Below are 24,228 nucleotides of genomic sequence, written 5' to 3'. Positions count from 1 at the left end.
TCTTTACTTTTTACATATTAATACATTCCCATAACTTCACTGGCATGTCCTGTCTGCCTTTCGTGCACCAGGGTTTCTGTAAAGGAAGAGATGTATGCTAAGCTGCAAGTAGAAATCTTATATATTTATATAAGCATATAATTTTATATTGCATAAATAAATAAATATCCACTTGTGTTTGTGTCTATTTTACATATAAATATTTATCTGCTGTACTTTGAACAACATAGAATTGAAAGAAGTTCCTTGGGTTCTTTGAGATCTGGACTATATGTCTTGTTCTTTCACCTGAGTTGACAGAGGTAGATGTATTTTCTTATTAACTGGATGCAGTTTTGCATGGCTTATCTGCAGTTTTAGACTCTCACAAATAGGTGGCACTAATGAATTCTTTATTTGCAGTAATTTCTATGTTCCCAGCTAGGAAGGTAAAAGTGCTTTGTGTTCTCTGACACATTCCATATTGACCTTTGCAACCAAGAGCAGATTTGGACTTAGTTATGAGGGCTAAAACAGATAAAGAGAATCCTGTTTTTCACTTCCATGAGATAAATAACTTCTACTGAATGTAACAGGAGTTACTCACTCACAAGTTTAGGAGAAGGCTGCCTACGTGCTGCATTAAAATAAGAAAAGCACATTGCTCTTTAATATAAAAACACATCTAGAGTGACATAATGTATTGACAGTTCCTGTGAAAGCCCTGATTAAACTAGCTGGACCTGAAATATTACCTGGCATGCTAGAAATGTCAAATAAACATTGCCTTGAAATGTGAATTTGATTCACATTCCCTGCAGGTTTACACTGGAGTAGCTTTCCTAGTGTCAATGTAATTAGAGGCGTTTTTCAAATTCAGCTTTCACAAACTACGGTTCATTAGCATTTTCTGAATAAGATGCTTCCACAGATATTGTTAGATCCCCAAGCAGAGCTGATCAGTTTATCAAAAACTCTTTGGTGCTTCCAGAGAGGGTCTGACCTCTCTCCATGCATTTCATGTGCACACCTGTAGGCAGGTGGGTGTGTGTGCACAGGCACAATACATGTACATGTATTTGTGGGAACTGAATGAAGCTATATCTGCAGAAAACTTGTTTTGTTTTATTTAATTTTATCTTGTGATTATAACGAAATTGCCCTGTTTGCATAGTAGCATGAATAGACCCTCACAGAGACAGAAACTATGAGGATTTAAAGATTTTTGTGGATCCAACCCTGTATTTTACAAGTTTTGATTCTTTGGAGGGAATGACAGAAAATATTTTTAATTAAATCAGTAAATTTTTGCACTCCAAAAGACCTCCAAACTCTTTTAGAAATAAGTGTAAGCCCTAGTAAAAATAATAAAGGGTTGTAATCAAATGGAATGGAATGAAAGGAATGAAATACCATTCAAAATTTTAAAAATTAATTTAGCAACTAACCTTATGCTTGATAGACAAGGGATTTTAAACTAAGACAAGTTTCCAGAGATATAATTTTATGAAAAATGAAAAGTAAGAGGAGTTGAGCAAGACATTAGAATTAGAATCAGAAACCAAGCCACACTCAGTGTGTCCACACAGTCCACATTAATGTGAGCACCTTATGCACTGCTGCTGAAGGAACAAAAAATTACACCATCCCTCAGAAAAATATTTCTCTGTGGGCCTTCCATGCTATAATGAAGGTGGGAGAAACGCACATTACTCTCCCTTGTGACAACTCAAGATTCTAAAAGGTGTCAATATTAACATATCAAGCACTTTTTGTGTCACTTTGGGTTTGTAGATAACAGGCAAGTTCTGGTCATGTCTGTAAGATAGATGTCCATAGATTACCTTATAAAATAAGATGACAGATTTCAAAATATCCATGGAAAATTAATCATTGTGTAGTAGTTGACTTTGTCTGGATTCAAGGTGGCCACCAAACCATGCTGTCACTCCCCTCTCAACTGGGCAGGAAAGAGAAAATGATGGAATGTTCATAGGTTGGGATAAGAGAAGAGGGAGATCACTCAACCATTACTAGAAGAGAAAAAAACAGAGTTTACTTGATTAGATTTAAATTCAATTTACTGCAAATCAGTCTGAATAGGATAAAGAGAAACAAGAACAACTCTTAAAATATTTCCCTTCTTCACTGGTCATTTTCTCTACTCTCCTCCACTCCCAGTGACAAAGAGGGATGTGGGATGGGAAATGCAGGCTCCAGCATGGGGTTCCATGTGCTACAGATGCATCTCTGCTTCACTGTGGACCCCCATGCAGCTGCCTCACCATGGCTGCATCATGGGCTGCAGAGGAATAAATCTCTGCTCCAGCACCTAGAGCACATTTTCTTCCTCCCTCTTCACTGACCCTGAGGTCTGCAGAGCTGTTGCTCTCACATATTCTCACTCCTCTCTCCCTCCACTGTTCTGCAGTGGATTTTCCCCCTTAACCATGTTATCCTAGATGTGTTGCCACCCTTACTGCAGGATTTGGCCAGCAGCATATTCCCCCTGGGACTGGCTTGGGGGAAGCTTCTGGGGGCTTCTCACAGAAACCACCCTTTATTCTCTCACTACCTAAACCTTGCTATGCAAACCCAATCCACCATTGCTCGTATTATCTCCAGAAACATGCAAATGTAGTGCATGGAAGCATGGTCGCTGGCCCAGGCCAAAAATGTGCCAAAACCACTTGCAAGTGATGAAAAAATTATGGTGCTTGGCCTCTGATTGTGTTAAACTGAATTTAATTCTCACATTACTCTTTAACAGAGTGCAGCCCATGCATGGTTAGGGAAAGGTTCCACCATTATTTCAGTTGCTACTTATGACAAGGTAAGAATTAGAAAAATTAAATTTCAAAAATCTATGCAGAAAAGGAAGAAAAGAAAAATAATTTCAATGTTGAGAAGTGTTCACAATGCTGTGTTTTCAAATTTCCATAAAAGGGACATATTTTTAAATGAATGCAATAATTTGAAAGTCAATATACATAATATGTCTGATAGATACAAGAAGCATGGCTGTGTTGTTATTGTTATATAAACATTGATGAGGATGCAGCAGTGACAGGTTATTGGGAAAAAGTAATTAGAAAAACTTGTGAAAAGAAACAGAGGAATGGTAAGTGCCATAAAAACAGAGAAGGAAGGAAGGAAGGAAGGAAGGAAGGAAGGAAGGAAGGAAGGAAGGAAGGAAGGAAGGAAGGAAGGAAGGAAGGAAGGAAGGAAGGAAGGAAGGAAGGAAGGAAGGAAGGAAGGAAGGAAGGAAGGAAGGAAGGAAGGAAGGATTCCAGGAAGGAAGGAAAGGAAGGAAGGAAGGAAGGAAGGAAGGAAGGAAGGAAGGAAGGAAGGAAGGAAGGAAGGATTCCAGGAAGGAAGGAAGGAAGGAAGGAAGGAAGGAAGGAAGGAAGGAAGGAAGGAAATAAAGAAATAAATAAGAGTGTTTATAGAAGTGACTTATAGGACAGTCATGCAGTGGAATGGGTTACCCTGAGAGTTAAGGGCTGTCTCCATCTTTGGAAATTTTTGAAATCCAGCTAGACTGAGCCTCAAGCAACCTTAGAGCTGTCTCTTTGAGTATGAGGCTGAGCCAGAATCCTCCTGAGGTCCCTTCCAACCTCATTGTGTTATGATGCCAGATCCCAGCATTAGCAAGAATAGCTTGGACACAAATGTAGGATGGGTGCAGTTCCACTAATACAGAAGTTCCTTATAAATAGTGTATCCTTTATGGAAATAGCTATGCCTGCCCTAATCATCATCTGATAAATATAATTTCATCCATACCCACACTGTGACAGCTACTCATTCTTTCCAGGACAGTTACTATAGCTCATGTTTCCAATGAAAAGAAGCCCTATACAGCTGAGGAACAAAACCCCAACACCATCACTCTCCTGTAAAGAGCAATTTACTAAAATACCATCATCATCCATCAGCTACTAATCTTTAAATAGCAATAATTACTAAATGTTCTTGCACCTACTAAACTAGGCAAAGACAGGATATAAACACATTGGTAAATCACTTAAGCAATAAATTACAATGTGTGCTTTGCAGCTTGAGCAAATACTGTTGACTTGGAGTTCACAGTAAGAACACAGAGTTGTACAAAGTTACATTACCTGAAGTGGGAAAGCAGATCTCTCATATTAAAGCATAATTTTTCAGGGAGAGAAATATTTGTTTATAGATTTCTTTGAACAGTCTTCAGGAGCATAAACAGGGACACAATTTAAATACAGATTGTATCTGAAAAATTTGAAAAAAAGAGCATTTAGACCTGGAGATTAATGAATGTAAGTGTTCTATCCAATATAAAAATCTAGTGTTATACCACTAATTTCTATGTTTGGATTTAATCCATTAACCACTACTCTTGAAGCCCAAACATCTGACCATTTTTTCATGCATCTGGTAATTCACTCATCTGGGCTAGAGTGCTATGACAATATTTTGGAAGACAGTGTTGAAGGCATACCTTTAGATTGCCCTAAAACTTGAAACTCAAACAATGTTTAAAGATATGAAAGTTTGTTTATCAAGACATGAAGTCAATAAAAATGGTTAGGTATTTTTTTTAAAAAGACATTTCCAATGCTATTGTATGCAGCTGTTTCAGAATGAGCTACAAGACATTTTTGTTTATTCAGTCCTTCATGCCTTTTATTTTAGTTTCATTTGTATTTGCCTCATGCCACAAATTATAAAAGAAAATGTGCTGTCTCTGTGCTGCATGTAGCATACACACCAAAGGTTTTTGTTACCTGTTACCAACAGATTCTTTTTTAGGCTTTTGGGGTACATTGCTGCTCATTCCTCATTCGAATATTTTTGAAAAATGATCATGCTGTCATATTTTACCATGTCATTTTCCTCTATGAATATCACAGTTTGCCTCTCATTGAGAATTAACTGCATTTAGTCTTTAGAATAGTTTTTTGGGTTTTTTTTGTTTCTTTGTTTGCTTTTTATTTACAATAGCTACACTGTGTTATTTGATGAACTATTATGTCAAAGCCGTCAAACCACTATGCTGCAACAATGGAAACACTGCACAGACAAACAGGCAGCAAAAGTTAATTTTAAATTTAAAAACTTGGAAAAAATAGGCATCTACCAGCAGAAAAGATTACAAAAAAAATTTAGTACATACCTGTATGAGTCATATGTACTCAAATACTCAACATCCCTCAAAGTGTTATTTATTTCAACCATGGCTTTTTATTTAGCATTTCAGCAGATTCTGCCTGGCAACTAAAAAATATCAGATTTTTACAGGTTTTTAATCCAAGACACTTCCAAGCATTGTTTTGGTTACACATGCCATGAACTTGGACTTCTCAGAGCCAGGTATTAGCTGGGGGTATCCTGGATTAAATGCTTGAAGATGCATGACAACATGAGCAAGTGAAGCCAAATCTGAGTTCCTTTGACTCTAAGGTAGTCAGGATGTGAGCTAGCTTCAGTTTAGGAGAAATGGTATCTTCAGGTCCGACTGGGCAACTCAGTTTGCCCAGAGAAGTTTTAGAGAAGCTGTGAGTGCCTCATCCCTGGAAGAGTTCAAGGCCACTGGATGGGGCTTTGAGCAACCTGGTGTACTGGAAAATGCCCCTGCCCACAGCAGGAGGTTTGAACTAGATGGTTTTAAAGTTACTTCCAACTCAAACATTTCTATGATTCTATGATTTGTACAATCTTCAAAAATCAGGGTATGTGATCTCAAAATCTATGTCTGCTAGGTTGTCTGGAGACTAAATTGGATTGTGGTTGGCCAGCCCTGGACACAGCATATGTGCTTGATCCTGTTTTGCAGTCTGTAGGCAGTGTAAAATCTCATAAACGTTCAACAATGTTGCCCAGGTTTTGCACAATCCATTACAGAAAATCTGTGAGTGAATCCTGGTCCTGGACATAAGAAACACCCCAGTTTAAGGATTTTATAAGCTCTGTTTTGATCTGTGCTTTCCTTCTTCTTTAGCTATAATCCCTGAATGAGCAGAGGTGGCAGCACGACCTGTTTCCCAGGAAGGGCAGAAAGTGGTGGCTGGGTCATGAGGAGTATTTCACTTTTCCTGAACTCATTAATAAATGGATAATAGAAAGGAAAAAAATCCCACCACCCAAATCCCACTACCATTCTCATGTGACCAGTAGGCGAAGAGGTGGCTCTAATCTTAACCTGGCCTGGGCCCCTGAACCTGATCCTTCAGGGAGGTGGAGGTCCTCACCTCATTTTGGCCTGGTTTCAGCTAGGACTGTCCCAGGCTCCTAGCCAGCAATCACTTTTAATAAAGAGCCTGGGTATGGCCACATTGTTCTGGGTATGAAGGATTTTAATGACACCGAACAGTCACCTCTCTTCCAGGGAGCACTCCCTGCCCGCCTTTATTTACAGGTACAGCTGTGAATTCAATGAGCTAATAATGAGTAATGGTGCAATTTTGTCCTGGGAAGAGAAACAAAAGGAAATATTGGATGATGAAAAAAAAGAAAGCTCAATGTTGAAAGCCATGGGAACTGGCTGGAGAGTAGCAAATGAAGCTCATAAAATAATTTCTCTATTTAGACCACAAAGTTTTTGAAGCATGATCTGAGAAATAAATAACAACGAATGTTTTAAAGGAAAATTTTTTAAAAGGGAAATAAAGAAAAACTGTTTTAAAGGTACAGGGTTTCCCGTGTAAACAGAAGTCCCCAGGACTGGAGCAGCAGAACCAGAAGCAATATAAGCTCATTTCTGAAAGCCAGACATAAAAGTAGGACTTGCAGTCCCTCAGTCTGTTGCCTGGATTTGAGACAAAAAGGCTTCTCACAGTAGGGAATATGCTCTGTTGTATATTGTGTCCAGGGTCCTGTCTTCATATCTCAATACTACTGAAATTTCTTCTGAGACAAATTCTGTACAAAGTTTGCTATCCCAAAATCAAGAAAATTCATTGTTCGAAACAGTAGGAACTAAACTATGTTCTTTAAGGTACTAAATAGGAAAATAAACAAAGCAGTAGATTGGAAATGAAAGCTTAATGAGTGACAGATATGATCAGGTATATTGCCTCTGTGTTTCACACCGTTCTATAGCATTATTCAGCCATCTTCTGAGAAAAACCGTGCCTCCAGTTACCAGCATTCCCCCTCTCTCTGCTCTCTTCTTTGAAACAAATGCCATTGATCAGTAGAAGTCTTTCTTGAAATTGGCAGAAAGGAATGAGCCTATTAAAACTATCATATAAAGGTTGAATATGACTGGAAAGGAGAATTGATTCATACTAGATTAGTATCTGTGATCTTTTTGAAGCAATTCCTTATTTGTAATTTTTCATTACACACTTTCAGAAGCTATTTTTTCTTCTTTTTATTTCTGTCTGAGGATTTTGCTTTTAATATCCTGAAAGAATGATCATTATTTTTCCTATTTCTAGTCTAAACATTATCTTGTACATATGAATTTGCAACCATCTAAATCTCGTAAATTATTTTTTTTCCCAGAGAAACGGAGTCATCTGTGTCCAGATTGGTTTGTTACCTAGGTTTAAAATTACTGCAGAACATACAAGTTTGTGGATGTTTGTGTCTTCACATCAACATATAAATCTTCAGTCAGGTCAGATTTCTTTGGATATGAACAATGTCTGTCGTTGCTTAAAAGACTAAAAAGAAAAGAAAGTTGTAAGGAGACTGTTTTGAAAATTATTTCCAGACCAGTGCCACAGTTAAAGGGAACAGGGAATCAGAACTTCTGACTGTCCAGTCTGATGGTGTTCTTTAGCGGTTACCATTTAAGAGACTAAACAAATAATGGTTCAGTGCAGGAGAAAAAAGAATGTTTTGAGTCTGAAGCCAGCTGTTCAAGAAACTCAGCCCTCTTCAGTACCACACCTTTTTGTCAGCTAAGAGAAGTCAGCTGGCATATATATTTAGATTTCTGTTTTAAAAGGGGGATATCTAAAACACCGCTTTGAAAAGAATTGATTCTAAAGTTTCTGTTGCCTTTAACGAGGATAAAAGAAGGCTTATACCGTATCAGACCAGTCAGGTCTTCTAGAATAGATCTCTATAGTAACCATTCATATATATTTGGGTGCTTCTCTAACACAGCAGAGTTACTAATGTTGTCTATATTTCTTGCTTTGTCTTCAGCTCTGTTTGAACCCTGAGGGCTCAGCTTTGTGTCTGAACAAATATTTTACAATGACTGTTTTCTGAAACAAATGTATCTTTGAGTTGCCTGAAGTTAATATTGAATTTAAACTGAGTTAGAAGGAAGGACGGTGTTTGGGAATGTGAAACAAGCCAATTCAGGCTACAGTCATGATCAGATCAGGCACGATTTGTAAAAGATAAAAAAAGTATTGCCTGCTTCTGAACATCTCTGAAAAAGTTCTTAACCAATAGGCTGAAAATTACCTTTGTGGTGAAAGAAACAAAGATAATTTGGCAATACAAAATGTGGTCCTAGAATTTTTCTCCTTTCTCCTGTTTGGGAAAAAAAAAAAAAAGTTCTAGAAAAAAATCTAAAAATGAAAGTACAATGTTTTCTTTCACTTCTTAATTCATCTGTGAAATTAAACCATCTCTAAAATTCAACAAACAAGCAAATAAAACACATGTACACTGTTGTTTATCTTTGAATGCAATGAAATGTAAGCATTCTCACAATGTGATTTCCTGAAGGTTTGATTTGGGCTATGGATATAGCCATTGCTGAACTGAAGTCTATTTGAAGCAGTTTTGATTTTAAAAAATGTATTTCAAGCACTTTATTTCAAAAGTGAAATTAAGTTATACTTAATAACTCTAGGGATTGGAACTGTTATTTGTTTAATTTAGCTTAATTTTTTTTTAATTGTCTGATTCCTGATCTCAACCCAATTATAAAACAGTTTCTCGAGAAGGTATTTGGTATATCATGCGCAATGAAGTATAGTTCCTTTCCAGTGCAATTTTTGAGTTTCTGAATCTGTACTAATTTTTCTTCTACCACTTTTTTTTCTCCTTTAAATTACTATTTTACATTAGAATACAATCAAGTTCTTAGATCTTTCCTCTTAATTTCATCAAAATGCTAATTTGGTTTGTTCACCTTTTAAAGAAAATTGAACTGCATCTTGAGGAACAGTTTAATGATGAATATAAATTTCACAACCTTTTTACGCTCAATGTAATTCCTCTAAAAATATGTTAAAGCAAACAACGTGGAGTTTTCTTTGCCTGATATTTAATAATAATAATAATAATAATAATAATAATAATAATAATAATAATAATAATAATAATAAACCCCACAGTGCAATAACATTTAATATATTTTAATGACTATGGTTAAATATGAATGTCTAACTGGAGAATGTTCAGAGAGATGCCAGAAGAGCAACCTTGATCCTTTGCAGGTTTATGTTCCTATGGAGAGTTTGATAAATATCCTTCTCATTAATCACACAATTTTTGAGATAATCAAAGAGAAAAGAAAGAAAAAAGCAATTAAAATATTAATTATAAAAAACATATGCATGGTTGTAGAAATTACTTAACCTTAAATTATTTAACATTTTTACTTAACCTTAAATTATTTAACATTTAGATTGCTTTTAGTCCATAATCTTTAGCTGGAATACCATGCTATCCCTTACTGAGCTCTGGGTTCTTGAAGACAATTCTTATGTTCAAATGTCTAAACCCTGGTCCTGAGCTTGTACTCCAGTCTTCCAAGGCAAGTACAGAAAACTGAGGAATCAGGAGACAACCTCATGCAGATGGACGCTGGTTAAAGTGACCAGTCAGACTATAATCAGGCAGAGTATCATCTCTAAAAATTGTATCAACTGCTCTGACTGAAGAACACTTCATTATTGTTCCATGACCCATAAACAGAAGATCCCATAATTGTGTTTAAAAAATGTTACACATTGCAGCCTTCTCAACCAGACAAAACTGTGGTGAGTGGATGATGGTGGTTGAAGACACCTTATTAAAACAAAACCAGACTAGTGCTGAGGGAAGTAATAGCTACTTAGCAGTGAGTACAGTAAGCATCTGACATTAAAGTGAATGTGTAGGCTCACTGCCATGCAATAACACTGTGGATATCTGTAAATCTCTTTCTATGCTTTTCTGAAGTAATGCTAAGTTCTATAAATGATACAGATCAATAAGGATGTTTAGAATATGTCCCACTGATCTGCTTAAAGTGCCATAAAGCATCACATGCTGTGTAAGACTAGTTTCTGCAGCTAGGCAGGTCTGATGCCACCACTCATCTTTCAGCTGCCTCCTGGGTTATTTTGTAGGTGCCTCAGCCCTGGAGATCCTGTGTGCCATTGGAGGGACACGTGTGACAACAGCCAGCCTGGGTCTCAGGGAGGAACCCAGCAAGCTGCCCTTGAGGCATCCTCAGCAGTCAGCCTCAGAGATGGGTCTCTAGAAGCTGATGGTTATGTATACACATATTTTTATTTTAAATATTCTTAAGCTATCAATTTAATTTTAAACGTTGCTGCAAATAAAACTGGTGGTTATGTTCAATACACACACATTTTCTTTTCATTTCACCAAACATTCAGTTGTTTTTCAAGTTTAACTTATCGCAGGTATACTTTAGGGTTCTGTTGTTTTTTTAAGGAATTTTATTCACCAACAAACCAAAATCCTAGTTATATGGACATTTATTTTAAAATAACTGGGCTGTATGTAAATTGTTTCTTACTGCTTGACAGCTAATGATACGTTTCAGTATAAAAACATGAAGATTTATTACCATTCTGAACAAAATCTTTATTTCTGTCTAATGTAACAGTGGGTGTTCCCATTATCCATGTAAATGGCTAGTTGTTTTAAAGCTTACCAAGCTCTTGAACTCAGTAACATATTAAAGCAATCACTTCTACCAGTTAAACAGAATTCCACTGTGAAAAACAGATGTCTTGTCATGAGTTGCAAACCTACTTCCACAAATTTACTTTAATTTCACATTTTAAGGGATAAACAAAAGTCTTTGCGTTCACTGTTTCATTTAATATTCCTACAGCTTTATATAGATGTCTCTGAGAATGCATTAATATCTTTTCAACCTTTCTTTCTTTGTAGTAACAAATAATATTTTTTTTATAAAAAGAGGTTATTAAATCAGGTTAGTCACAAGTAAACTTTGGGACAAAACCAGAGGGAAAAGTTCCATAGGAGCTTTCATATTTTTAAGAATTATCAAGGACAAGGCCTCAGGTAGAAATAAAGGGTTGGAATTCATAACTACTTTAGCCAGGATTCAAGTAAGTTGGAAGAGAAGGAGAAATATCAAGACCTCCAATAACTCGTGTGCCATTTGCTAGACCTTGATCCTTGATGGTGAGGCCCTCTGCGGTTCACTTCATAAGAAAGGTAAGAGTTTCCTCATTCTCCAGTGAGTCTGACTGCATGTATGGGGCATTAAAATGCACAGGCTGAAAGCTTTCATGAGCAGATCAATCTCTAGACCCACCACTGTATCAAAGTGGTTGAATTGTATTTGCTTATAGCCCAGTGAATTGAGTTTTGACTTCCTGACCTCTTTTGGTTTCACATGCAATGTCAAGCCCAGACAACACTGCTGCTGGTAAGGTTATTTCTTGATATATCTCAATAATATGAGTCCCTTCAGAAGACTTCTAAAAGTACAGTTTTCAAAATCTAACAGGAAAGAACTTGCAACTACAGCAATATCTGATTATTGATATTGAAACAGAATTCTCCTTTTTTGAGAGATGGCATTAATAGATAACAGCCACAGGGAAGAAAATGGGTTTGTTCAGTTTTATGGCTAAAGAAGTATTTCAAGAATTAGTCAATGAGGGAATCCTTCCCATTTGATTCTTAAAAGTATTCAGTATATTATTAAACAGGCTTATGCAAATATGCCTATAATAGTAAAATAAACAGTTTGAGGGGCCAATTTTCTGTCTCTGAAGCTGACTTTCAGTCTGCCCCTGTGCCTATGAACTGTTTGGGAGACTTGACCTGAGGCAGGAGCAGTAAAGGATTGCTCTGACAGTGGGTTGTCCCTTAAGCTGCTTGATCTGCTGGTACGTGCGTAGAGCACAGGGACACTGGAGCAAGCAACTCATTGACATTTGTGTGGCACTCCTTTAGGCTAATATATCTGTGTAGACATCATGCTGATACAGCTGGATTGCTGATCTTGGTCTAGGCTTATTTCTGCTATTTCAATCCCTTCCTAATAAAAGGGGTTGGAAGGAAAGGGCATAGTATTTCCCTTGTTAATGCTAGTTTAAACCATAAACCATAGCAGAAATTATTCTGTCTTTCTTTCCTTCCACTTGAAAGATGCTAGTGTTTAGATCACAGCTGGGTATTTTAGGATGCTCTGGTGCTGCAGCATTCTGGCTGGTTTTAAATAAGAAAGGCCACCGAATACTTTTCAGTTTGACCTTAAAAAACACCTTTTTCATGAATCATAGAATCATGTAGGTTGGAAAAGAACTTGAATGTCATTGAGTCCGACTATTAACCAAGCAAATCTGTGTAACTTGATTGTGGTATAGAAGCAGTTCATTTCTGAGTCTGGAATGTACCTAACTTAATTTCTGAATACTTTGAAGTAATTCATCATAGTCAGCAGGAAGTAATCATCCTGGAGGAAGTCCATAATGTTGTGAGCATGGATGGGATTTAAACTCAACCTACTTTTCCTATCGCGGAGCAGTGTGACATAAGATAAGAAAAAATTGCTCACATTTTGCTCAAAAAAATAATTGGTTCAGTCATATAATTACTGTTAGTGCTATGTTCTGATCCTGCCATCACGAGCTTTGCCCTGCTCTCAAGCCACTAAAACCTAACATAGAGCAAATTATCTCAGTACATCATCTGCTTGAGGGCCCCACTATGATTTTTGAAGACAGACTGAGGCACATACATGTGCCTTCCTTCATTATAAATATCTCTAACCCCTCAACAGAAGACAACCAACCATACCTTGGCCAGAAAAAAATGACACTGCTGTGCTAAGCTGGAAACAGCAGATGCAGCTCATAAGTATATTTATTTCCACAACTGTAGTTAAATCACTAGAGTAATAGCAACAACATGAACCTCAAAATCATACCTTAAGAAAGCCGAAAAAACAAAAAGATTTATGATCAATATTAACAGTCTTTGTCTAACGTTGTGTCTTATATGCTGAAATTCTATACTATTTATAGCTCCTACTGTGAGAGGTGAAGCAATATATTCCTCTGACAAACCTGTACTTCAAGTATATTTATGAAGTGGGTTTATATTAATTCAAGAAGTCAGATAGAAGTGTCTACATTTCATATGAGATGAAACCAAGATGAAAAAGAGGCTAACAAACCCCCATTTTTTAGGAGTACATCTTGAATCACCCTCCCCCATTCTTGATAGAGCACCATGAGGTTCCCAGGGCACGTTGAATTGCAGCATGCTCATGTCTGCAGAACAGCTCAAAAGCCTTCAAGAGCCAAGGAGACTGTGGAAATGACCACGTGTCCTGAATGAGCTAACTTTCCTAAGGACAGGCTAACAAAATAGGTTTCAGCTTTATACTTAATATCTCAAATGATGTGGTGAATGATATCCTCAATTTAGTTGCCTCTGTGTCAGAAAACAACATTATGGAATTTCTGCTAAATGACAGTCATGTTTTACTCAATTTCTATAATAAATTGAGCAATCCTTGTAGAGTCATGCTTTCCCCTTTCCCTAATTCTTTCTGAGACAACCATCCATTCTGTAAACTGAATGATGAAGAGATCCTTCACTACTTGAATAATTAAATGCTGTAAAATGGCATTCATGAAAGAAATTAGACTAATGAAGATATTTCTTTTTTATCTGTTGCCCTAAACATCCATCCAGACGCTGATAAGCAGAAAATATTTCCCTTTTAAAATTACGCCTATACCAGGATTTTATTTTAAGTTTAATATTTTTCATCCTGGATATGTTACACAAGTTGCATCACCTTAAAATCTAGTTTTATAGTACAAGTAGTCAGGCTTGAAAAATTTTTCTTATTTATTTGTTCACTGAAAAGCAATCAAATATATGAAATTATTACTTTCATTGATTTCATATGTTCATATATATTTCATGTGTATCTTGCAGCAGGAAATATATTGATAAGGAAAAATGCACTGAGGAAAGAAGAAAGCTGTTTTAGGAGAATGTTATGTGGGCAAATTGACCTCAAAAGTACAACAATTTTTGTCTGTAATGGTATAACTAAATAATCCCTAATGCGCTATTTATTTATTTAAAATTGTGCTGACAGCCACTGCTGGAGTACCTGAAAGTCCCAGCCAGGCATGGCTCCCAGTACTGTGAACAGCACACAAATTGTCAGGGTAACCCTGTGTCCCAGGGGGTTTGCACTCTGGATTTCAAGGGACTTGACTGCGAGAGGGATGGGTAAGTGGCATTGAAAGAACCACCAGCAGGATAATACACTTAAGATGGAAGCTGGTATAAACTTCACAATGGAGTTTTGCAGAGCAGTCTTAAAAACTCTCTCTTATATCTGAACTTCTTATCTGTCTCTGATGGCTACTTCTTTTTGTTTGCTGGCAACTTTGCCCAATAATAAATATAGAAAGATACTGTCCAAGTCACCGTCTGAGCTTTTGTGAAACTGGTTTGAAACTACGTAAGTAGCAGCAGTAAGAAATAAAAAGCTGTGTATTCTTAGAGAAAGAACATAACATTTGAAAGAGAGCCTGGCTGCTATTTTGATACAAGAAAAATGAGGTCTGCTTTGACACAAAAATTTACTCAAACTTAAAAAATTCATAAACATTTAAAATATTTTGAAAATATATGACTGAGAACTTCTGCTAGAAACTTCTGAAATGTAATTTCATTTGTTACTAATTGTAATTGTACAATAAAAAAATCTAAATTTAGCTTTTCCTCTCTAAGTCAGTTATGAAAAGCAAATAATAATCTTCAACCACTTAATGAAATTTTTTGTTGCTTTAATATTATTCTCACATAGATTTTTTGTTCTGTTAATGGCAATGTTTTTAAGATATTAAGACATATTTTTGTGAACATCATAATCAATGCATATATCTTTTAAGTATACCTCTAAACCTTATTTTTACTACAAAACTAGCTGTTGAAATCTAGAATTCAGAATGAGCAAATGTTCACAGATGATAAGCATTTAAAGTGCACTGTGAATAATTATTAGATTATTTTTCCATTTGCCCTTGTGCTTCCTTCCTTCTCTGTTGCCCACCAGTGAGTTACACATTTAAGAGGAGGAAAGACATCTCTTGACTGCACAGTTGAATTCAGTTAATGTGCCTCACTCTAGCAGGACAATGCATGTAACACAGCAGGCCTAATTTGCTGTCCATCTCTAGCTATGAATATTGCCACCAAATGTCTGCAGCCAAGTGGTTTTCATTACACTCAGATTCTGTGGTGTGGAATTCTCTGCAAAATTTAATGACCCAAGTTCTTATTTGAGAAAGTACTCTTTTACAATGGCATTCTACTTGAGCACCATGTGCAAGTGAAGCATATAAAAAAGCAGATCCACTGAAAAAAAAAAGAAAATGCTGCCTGTCATAGTATCTGAAACAGAGTGTAACCAATGAAACACTTTTCTAAAGGAGCAGTAAAGGAGTAACTTAGCATATATATATATAAATTTATATATTCCATGAGAATGGGTTCTTCTAATTGATTGCCAAGTCCATGAGAACACTTCAGTGCATTATTTTCTGGAAGCAGAAAGCATAGCTGTGGCTTTGAGAGGTGAATTCTGCTGAATGTGTGAGGTTATAGTTATGTTTCAAGTCAAAAGACAAATTTGGCAGGGGAACATTTTTCTTAAAATAGTTGCCACAGTAATAAGAGCTCTGTTTTATGGTTGGTTTATCAAAGGTGCTGCACACAAAAAACCTCTGCTCTATTCAATATCTTGTTCTCATTATACTTGTTGCTAGTAGCACTAATCATTCCTCTATTTTCAAACTGAGCACTGACATTGTGAATTCACTGTTGAGAAAAGTAAGGAGGAAAAAGAAAGCATTTAGCAATTTTTCATTTGTATAAAGCTTTTGGGATCATGTATTAAGAGATCGAGGTTGCAGCACATCCATGAACACATGTAATTTTCCTAATTATCTATAAATTCTTCAAGTTGAAGCTCTTTCCTGTGACCAGTTCCTTTGCAGCTTTAGTAAGAGCTGGGAAGAGGAGGATGTGTTCTGGTCCATGCTGCAATTTACAGAGCACAGCAAAGCAGGTGCTCTTTTGGCTTGAACAGAGCTACTCACAGAGTAAGGAGTTCAGGCTTATACAGGGTCTTACAGAATAACTCAACCTTCCTTAAAACATATGGGTGTAGGAGCAGAAAATAGACAATTATGTTTTCAGAGGATAGTTAGACTCTGAACATTTTAGAGCATATAATTATATGATGTGCTGTTGATGTCACTAAGTGAATCAGAAACCAGTGCCCATGTCTGAAAGCGTAGAAAACAACTTTACCAGACTTTTGTGTTTCTGCTAGATAAGGGCCACGGCTTTAATGGTAAACTGAAGCCCTGGACATGTGGCATACTTAAAGAGGTATTTTAACCTCTGAAAGTGCCATCATTTAAATCACAAGCTGGGAAAATTACCTGACCTCTCAACACCTGACCCTTGCATGGAGCTATTATATAAAGTGCCAAAATCATAGTAAACACCTACAAGACAATCCAGTTCCCAAACTTGCAGCAGTGCCCTGGTTTTTTATGGCTACCAGTGAAGTTGTAACCTGATTCTTCTCGGGACTATCTCTGAGAAGAAAACTTAAAGGTCTCCAGGGAAGGAAAAAGTCTATTTGGAAGAAAGTAGTTTATTCCGAAAACCTCTCAAAATATGCGCAACAATTTCAAATGTGTTCTGATGCAAGTATGTGTAATCCTGCACTTTAAATTCAGAAAGTAACTGGACCAGAAACAGAAAGTAAAATGTCAATAAAAGATTTCCACAAATTTTGAGATGTTGCTATTATAGACAAACTGCAAGCATATCTAATCCTTTCTAAATTAATTCAAATGGAAAGCTATACGTGTAATGATAGGAAAGAAAGATCGCTTTAAGGACACTGGCTTTTACAAAAGTGTTAACTAACATCTGCAAACCATAATTGATGGTTATGAAAATGACGAAGGTGGTGATGGTGATGAAGAGGAAATTAATAATAAAAAAATACTTCATTATGTAGAAAGCTGTACCCCAGGAATAATGCCAACATCAAGGTGAAATAACTACAATGCATTAAAAACCCTCTCAGATCTGACTTCTAACTTTTTGTCAGTAAAATGTTGACCAAGAAAATTCCTTTTACTCCTTATTTGGATGACATGATCTATGAAAAATGTAGCATTTTAACAAAACCTTTTGAAGTACTGCAATCTGGGGGTGGTGCCCCTAATGGTACCAGCACCGTGAACAACATCATTAAAAACTGTTTGCCTCCTGTGGTCATTGTTCTCACAGTTATGTGAGCCCCATTAAGTCTGAGGTTAAATTTAAAATGAGGGTTTGGAGACAAGCCTCCTGAGTTAAAACATAATCAAATTTCCTTGGGATTATTCCAAAGAGAAGAATGGAGACACATTTTACCTTTTACTTTTGTCATTACAGAAAGAGTAAATATCCTGGAAGGAAAAGAAAGAAGATGGGGGATGGGGAAAAGGCTGATAATAGGGAATGATTTAGCAGTGTCTTATATTAAATGCTGACATTGTAGTCATAGAAGTATCAAACCAAGGCAAATATTATTGGTACCTGCATTTTTAAATCTAGTGGCTGAATTAGACTGTATGATTACTAACTAGTAGAAGATATGAATCTGACACCTGCTACTCAATTTTACTTGACAGCATTCAGTATCAAATAGCATGTTTTTTCTATTATTTTTTTAATATCACCAGAACAAAAAAGAACTTGCTGTTGGCAAATAATAGAAAAGGACTCAAAAAGCGCTTCTTTCCCGCAGTTTCTCAGTTCAGTCTGCAGCACAAATGAGACATTGGAAAAAAATGAAAAGGAAAACCAGTCATGGTTATTTTAACACCTATAAGAAACAATTCAAATGAACAACAAAAATCAGCGATTTATGGATAGCTGTTATTACATATCAAAGTTGTTATCACTCAAAAGGAAAAACATCCCCTACAGGGATTAAAGTGACAAAACCTTCCCTTCTTCAATTAAGTATTGTTTATATTACACATAATTGAGAAAGTAAAACTCAGCCTCACAGTAAAGCACATTCGTTGTTTCAAACTCACATTCATCAATTCAATGCTACTTAGAGGGTGAGTTTAAAATATGTGGTGAAGTAATCTAATCACAGACTAGTAATTCATAAATTTATGATTATCTTTTTTCCAGAGATGTGAAAACTTTTACAAAATTGAATGGGTTTGTTTTTTCTTTCCTTTTTTCAGGGGTAGAAATGAATATTTAAATAATTGTTTCCATATACAGTTTTGGGCCCCTCTAGTACTAAAAATTTCTAGTTAAATCTATGTAGCCCTTAGACAAATTATTATAGTATCAAATTATTACTATTTTCTATGCAGAAATGTAGGCCAGTCAGCATTACCCAAGCTTCTGTCTCAAATAAAGCACACTTCTGACAACAATGTGTGTGCTCCATTAATGGGGTGCTTGCTTGCTCAAGCAGTTCTGTATTAAGTAGGAGTACAGTTACATCTATCAGCAATCTATATTGTTGAAAGGAGGTGGTTAATTCTAGAAATGCACTGAGGGATATTTAAAATAAAAAATCACACCAGATGTAGCTGTTGGCATGATTCTAAGACAGGATCTTAGCATCTTATTAGACCGGTTCTGACTTTTCTCAGAATAGTTTGGAAAGGGCAAATACTTCTTATGGACTGCATTGAAATAATTCTAATGTTTTCAGAGAAATAATTGAAAAGAAAAAACACGGTATGGGGTGTAATTCATGTGCAGGGGAATAGTTAAGTCACAACTTCAGTTGCTACCAGTAGCAAAATATCCTTATCCAGATTTGTGCTAAGCATTGTAAAAATGAATGGGAGAAAAAGCTTTCATTGGGGCACATCCCAAGAGCAGAGAAGGGAATCCCAGCTCCATAAACACACTCAGCTGTTCATAGGTGATGTTGCTCCTGCTCCCTTCTGGACACTGGACACACAGTACCCAGTCATTCAAACCATACATGTAAGCCACCTCTTGGCAGTGGACAATGTTTTGTTCTTCCTCTTGTTGATTTTTTCAGCAGAGTGGCTAGTACTACTCTTTCCTGCTTTTTTATAAGGAGCATGCTATTTGCTGTACCACCTCTCTCCTGAGCTTCAGCTTCTGCATCTTTCCATCTTAACCACCCCCAGTGCCCATTCAATGATAACCCCATTGTCATCCACAGAACCTCCTGTTAGCTCCCACGTGGAACTCCAATCCCATGCACAAAACATCCCCCTCTAGTCTGCACAGATCTGTGCTCACTGCCAGAGCAGCTGTGTGTTCACTAGCACAGCTCTGGCAGCATTTTGGGATCAGCAGGCACCACTATTCTCACAGTGTCTCACTACTGTGGTGTCTTATTAATAGTGGAATCACAGCAGATGCAGCACAGAAAGTTCAAGAGGTTGCATCAGGACTGAGTGGAACAATATTTAGTGGGGAAAACCTTAATTCATAATAAAGGAGTGAAAATGAGAATTTCCCCAGAACCTTTATTTTACAAAGACATATTAAAAGCACAGTGGGTATTTAAGTAAGCTGTGCAAAAGTCAGGGACTGCATGGATCCTGCATAGATAGTGCTTAGCCTCAGGAACATGTTCTGGGAGGGTAAATTCCAGAAAGCTGTGTATGTTTTGTGCAAAAATAGAAATGTGCCCATTTATGAGGTTTGAAATGACTCATTATGAGAATTCTGAAGCATTATTTTGCTCTTTCCGGGTGAAGTAAAGAGATTAGAAATTCTTGATTTGCATAAAGCATTCACCATAACGAGTACAGAGAACACAGAGAGAAACAGGTAGAATATATGTAGATAGGGCTGATAAATACAGAAACATAAACTTATTCTTATAAGCAATTTTATTTATTTATTTATCTATTTATTTATTTATTTATTTATTACAGAGTAGTAGTGGGACCATAGGAAAAAGCAAAACAAACAACCACTGAACACCTGACCTGCAGCGCATGACCCAAAGCCTGATGATGCAAGTAAACCTTTAGGTCACAGGGATGTTTCTGCCAGTCCTTACCAGTGAGTATTAGGATACAAGACAGAAAGGTGTTGGTAACAGCCCGGTGATTTGGGCACTGCTGAGCAGCACTGGCACAGCACCAGTGATATCTCCAACATTCCTCCCCCATCAAGGGGCTAGCGGGGGCAGGATCCTGGGAGGGAACCAAACCAACCAGATTATCCTAATTAACCAAAGGGGTATTCCATACCCAAACATCAGCCTAGATAGAAAAGCTAGAGAAAGGAGGAGAAATTTGGGGTGTTTTTTATTTACAATGTCTGCCTTCATAGCAACCAGTCTGTGTGCTGAAGCTCTGCTTTCTGGGAACTGGCTGAACATCCCTCACTGCGGGGAGGTACAGCTTAAACTTTCCTTCCCCCTTGCTTATGTACATGATAACTCACTTTTTTTGCTTTAGTAAAGTGTCTTATCTCAACCTATGAGATGAGTTATTTTCTCTACCCTCTCCCTCTGGGAAGGGGAGGGAGAGATTGGCTTGGTGGGCACCTGGCATCCAGCCAAAGTCACTCCACTCCACTGCCTTTACATGTATTTTTGTTACTTTTGTTTGAATGACATAGATATCTATATCTGTATATATATATATGTGTGTGTATATATATATATATATATAATATGTATGGCTACACTACATCGACAATCAATAACAGCTATTTCTAAAACAATTGACATATTAAAGCCACACAAGTGTGTTTAAGAGCATGCTAGTCCAAACCTTCCATCCTAGTAAATGAGAGCAAGAATGACAATAAGCACTTAGAATTGAAATCTCAGACTATGCAAGGCTATAAAAATCATCATTATTATTCTGAATTATATCTGAAAGGAAATTCAAAGCCAAAAAGGAATTTAGTACAGGTATCAGCAGGATTGACAAAAATTTTTGTTCTGCATCCAATTAGAATTAAAAAAATAAGAGATGATGATCTTAACTTATTCCAGAATATTGAAAAGAAGATATCTTTTAAAATTAGACTCTAATTGTGAACACTTTGTCAAGTAAAGACATATATTTCAAGAAAGAGCTTTACAACATTTTTATTACAGCTTGTCTGCAATATTTTTATTTCTTCTGTTTTTCAGATCTGAAGACCTCTTTTGATTCGTCCCAGAAGCCACAAAAGGAATAATCCACCAGAGTTAACTCCAGTAGGTAGTGCTGTTATTATCAAAAGTTTATCCACATGACCCCACAATATTTAAATCAAACTAAAGATCCTGAATTTTAAACCATTACTTACAAAAGCAATTTCTAGACCAGAAAGTTATTTTGATATTGACTGTTGGCTATGCTCTACTCCAAATAATAGGTCCCTGGTCTGACAATAAAATGGCAACAGATAGAAACTAAGAGTAACACCCTATTTCTTTTCTATCCTAGAGTAAAAAAGTCTTATTAGACTCTAGTTTGCCATTGCATTCTTACAAAAAGCATCTGAAATGAAGAATACTTGTGTTCTCAGTGCATAAAATTCAATAAAACAGAAGACATAAGATAAAATTGTAATCTTATTTATTTTTCATGATGTTGCTTCATATAAACAAAAGCTAGGAGCCACCTGATATTTTAAGTTTGCAGCAAATTATGTCTCCAGATGTTTTCAGTGGTTGAATTGGCATCATTTTCCAGCTGTATATTGAAAATCTATCATATTAACTGTTAATTCAATAATTAATTAAAATATGGAGAAGAGCTCTAACAGAAGTACTTCTTTCCCCTAAACTTGACCAATGCAGGCCGAGTTTCCATACTGAGATTTCATTCCTTTGATGGAATATGTAGACTGGTGAGAAGATTTGAACTTAACTCAAAACAGTATGCATATAACTTCATGCTACTGTCCTAGGTTTTCATTTGCACTTTCTTGTAGGTTGTATTAAAGAGCTACATTGTCTTCAAAATTTCTTTTTCCACTCCAAACATGCTACCCAAGAAAATACTAGAAATGACAGAAACAGAAGCTTTATAAGGTGCCACTTGGAGCTGTAATCAAGCTGTTCCTAATAACTTCAAGAAAGAACTGCTTGCCATGGTGCCTGGAGGCTGTGCACTGCCAATCATCTCTCCTAATTTAATGCTGGAGTCATCCAACTTTCCAGCATGGAAGGCACACATCAGCAATATGTTGTCACTAGGGTACAACAAAAATTTAGATTTCTAGGTCAAGATTTATACTTGGTTACAGTTTAACAAACAAACAAACAAAAACCTCGTTGACATTTACAATACATGTCATCTCAGTCTATTAAAAAGAGCAAAAACTCTCTGCTCCCAAACAAGGAACCTAAACAATACAGTTTTTACAAAGATAAGGCCACGAAACAATTATATCATTCTACTGCATGATATAATTATATCAGGTTCCTTTTCTTTTTAAAAAGAGCCTGATTTAACAGAAATTTAATTGATTCTGAATGAAAATCTGCTAAAATTTTGAAAATATTCAGTTTGCACAGAATTGTCCTTAGATTTCTGCATAATTCCTAAGAAGTTTTGGCCATCTTTAGCACAGAGATTGACTTCTCCTTAAGCAAATACCTGTGAAACTCATTAAGTGAGTGTGCATCTGTCACATTTGTCTAGCATGCTAATTTTCATAATGGATGACAACTCACAGGCGCCTCTAGTTGTTTTGTATTAGTTTATGTGATCCACAGAGTGGACCTAAATTTTCCACCTTTGAAACTCTGCATAAAAAACAAGAGTCTTACAGTTAAAGCAGTTACTTGGTGATCTAGGCTGCAGAGAACTTGCATGGGAATAAATTCACTGATTGTGCTTAAGTCAGTGAAACTCAGAGAACAGTGCCAACTACACATTTCTCATTTTCTAGCTGTCTAACTTGAGTCTGTAGGGTCTGATTTATTAAAGTGCAAATGCAGTCAACAGAAATTGTGCTTTGAATGTACAAAATGCAATATAAACACTCTTCAAAATGCAATCATGGCTTTTTTATACTGGACACAAAGAATTTCTAGAAACTCTTGAATTTGATCAATCAAAGGGTAACAAACCTTATTTAATATAGTAGGCATATCAATCTGTTCTACAAGACCTTATGCAAATAAAAATTCACAGTTTTATGTGAAAAAGAAAAAATTCTGGGTGCAAAAGGGGGAAATGGCACAAGATGTGTAGCATTGTTTTATAAAAAACAGTTGAATGTAAGTCCACATATCACAAAATGAGATGTTTTAATATTAACTATATTCAATCTCATTGAAAGAAAGTAGTTCATGAGCATACAATAAATATTATAATACAGCAAGATGAATAATTTAATTTTCAGTTTTCCATAAAATTTTAAATGCTTAGGGCTCTATCATGATTCTTTTGTCCTTTTGCACTCTTTAATAAATATCTATTTTTTTAATTTAAGAAAAGTGTTCAAGTTATGTTGTGAATCACATTTTTTTTTAAATGACTGGTGTTACAGATCAAGTTTTTACTGTCTTCTTCAAATACCTAACTCAATATACAAGGTGTGCATCTCTCTCCATATCTGGAGAGAATTAGGTAGCCCTGTGAGGGTGGGATATGCTTCTACACAGCTGTGAAGAAATGCAACAAGGCATTTCTGTGAGTCTATTTTAAGACTGTGAATTACAGTAATTTTGTGTATTTAGTTCCCATACATCACAGCAGAAATTTGTGCGCTCCACAAAATAAAAAAAAATCTTTTCATTTCGACTGGATTTTCCTTGATTCAAATATTTTCTGTTGCCTTTTGGCTCCTGATGTTTGTTGCATAGTTCCTAGAAACCATAGTTTTGAGATTATTTATAGCCTTTATGCAGCACAGAATGGCAAATAATATAAAATAATGTAAAGTCAAATAAAATCCTTCCCTAGCATTGTGTCAGCTAGATATATTTTACTCTGAAAAATAAATTAATCTTGCCCTGAATGAATTGGTGTTTGCTACCTACATTAAAAAATGCACTAAGAAACTTGC

The 24,228-nt window shown here is 36.2% G+C and overlaps 1 long non-coding RNA gene across 1 annotated transcript in view; it reads left to right on the top strand.

Moving 5' to 3' along the window:
- LOC116994728 overlaps window positions 1-22,637 on the top strand; it is a 46,208-nt gene extending 23,571 nt beyond the window's left edge. The window contains exons 7-8 of the long non-coding RNA XR_004417560.1: window positions 21,356-21,421; window positions 22,144-22,637. This is a non-coding gene — a long non-coding RNA (uncharacterized LOC116994728). The remainder of the gene's footprint in view (window positions 1-21,355; window positions 21,422-22,143) is intronic.
- Window positions 22,638-24,228: the final 1,591 nt, after the last annotated feature.

The sequence above is a fragment of the Catharus ustulatus genome, chromosome 3, assembly GCF_009819885.2.
Source record: "Catharus ustulatus isolate bCatUst1 chromosome 3, bCatUst1.pri.v2, whole genome shotgun sequence".
Lineage (NCBI taxonomy): Eukaryota > Metazoa > Chordata > Aves > Passeriformes > Turdidae > Catharus > Catharus ustulatus.
This window is presented reverse-complemented; position numbering and strand designations above follow the sequence as displayed.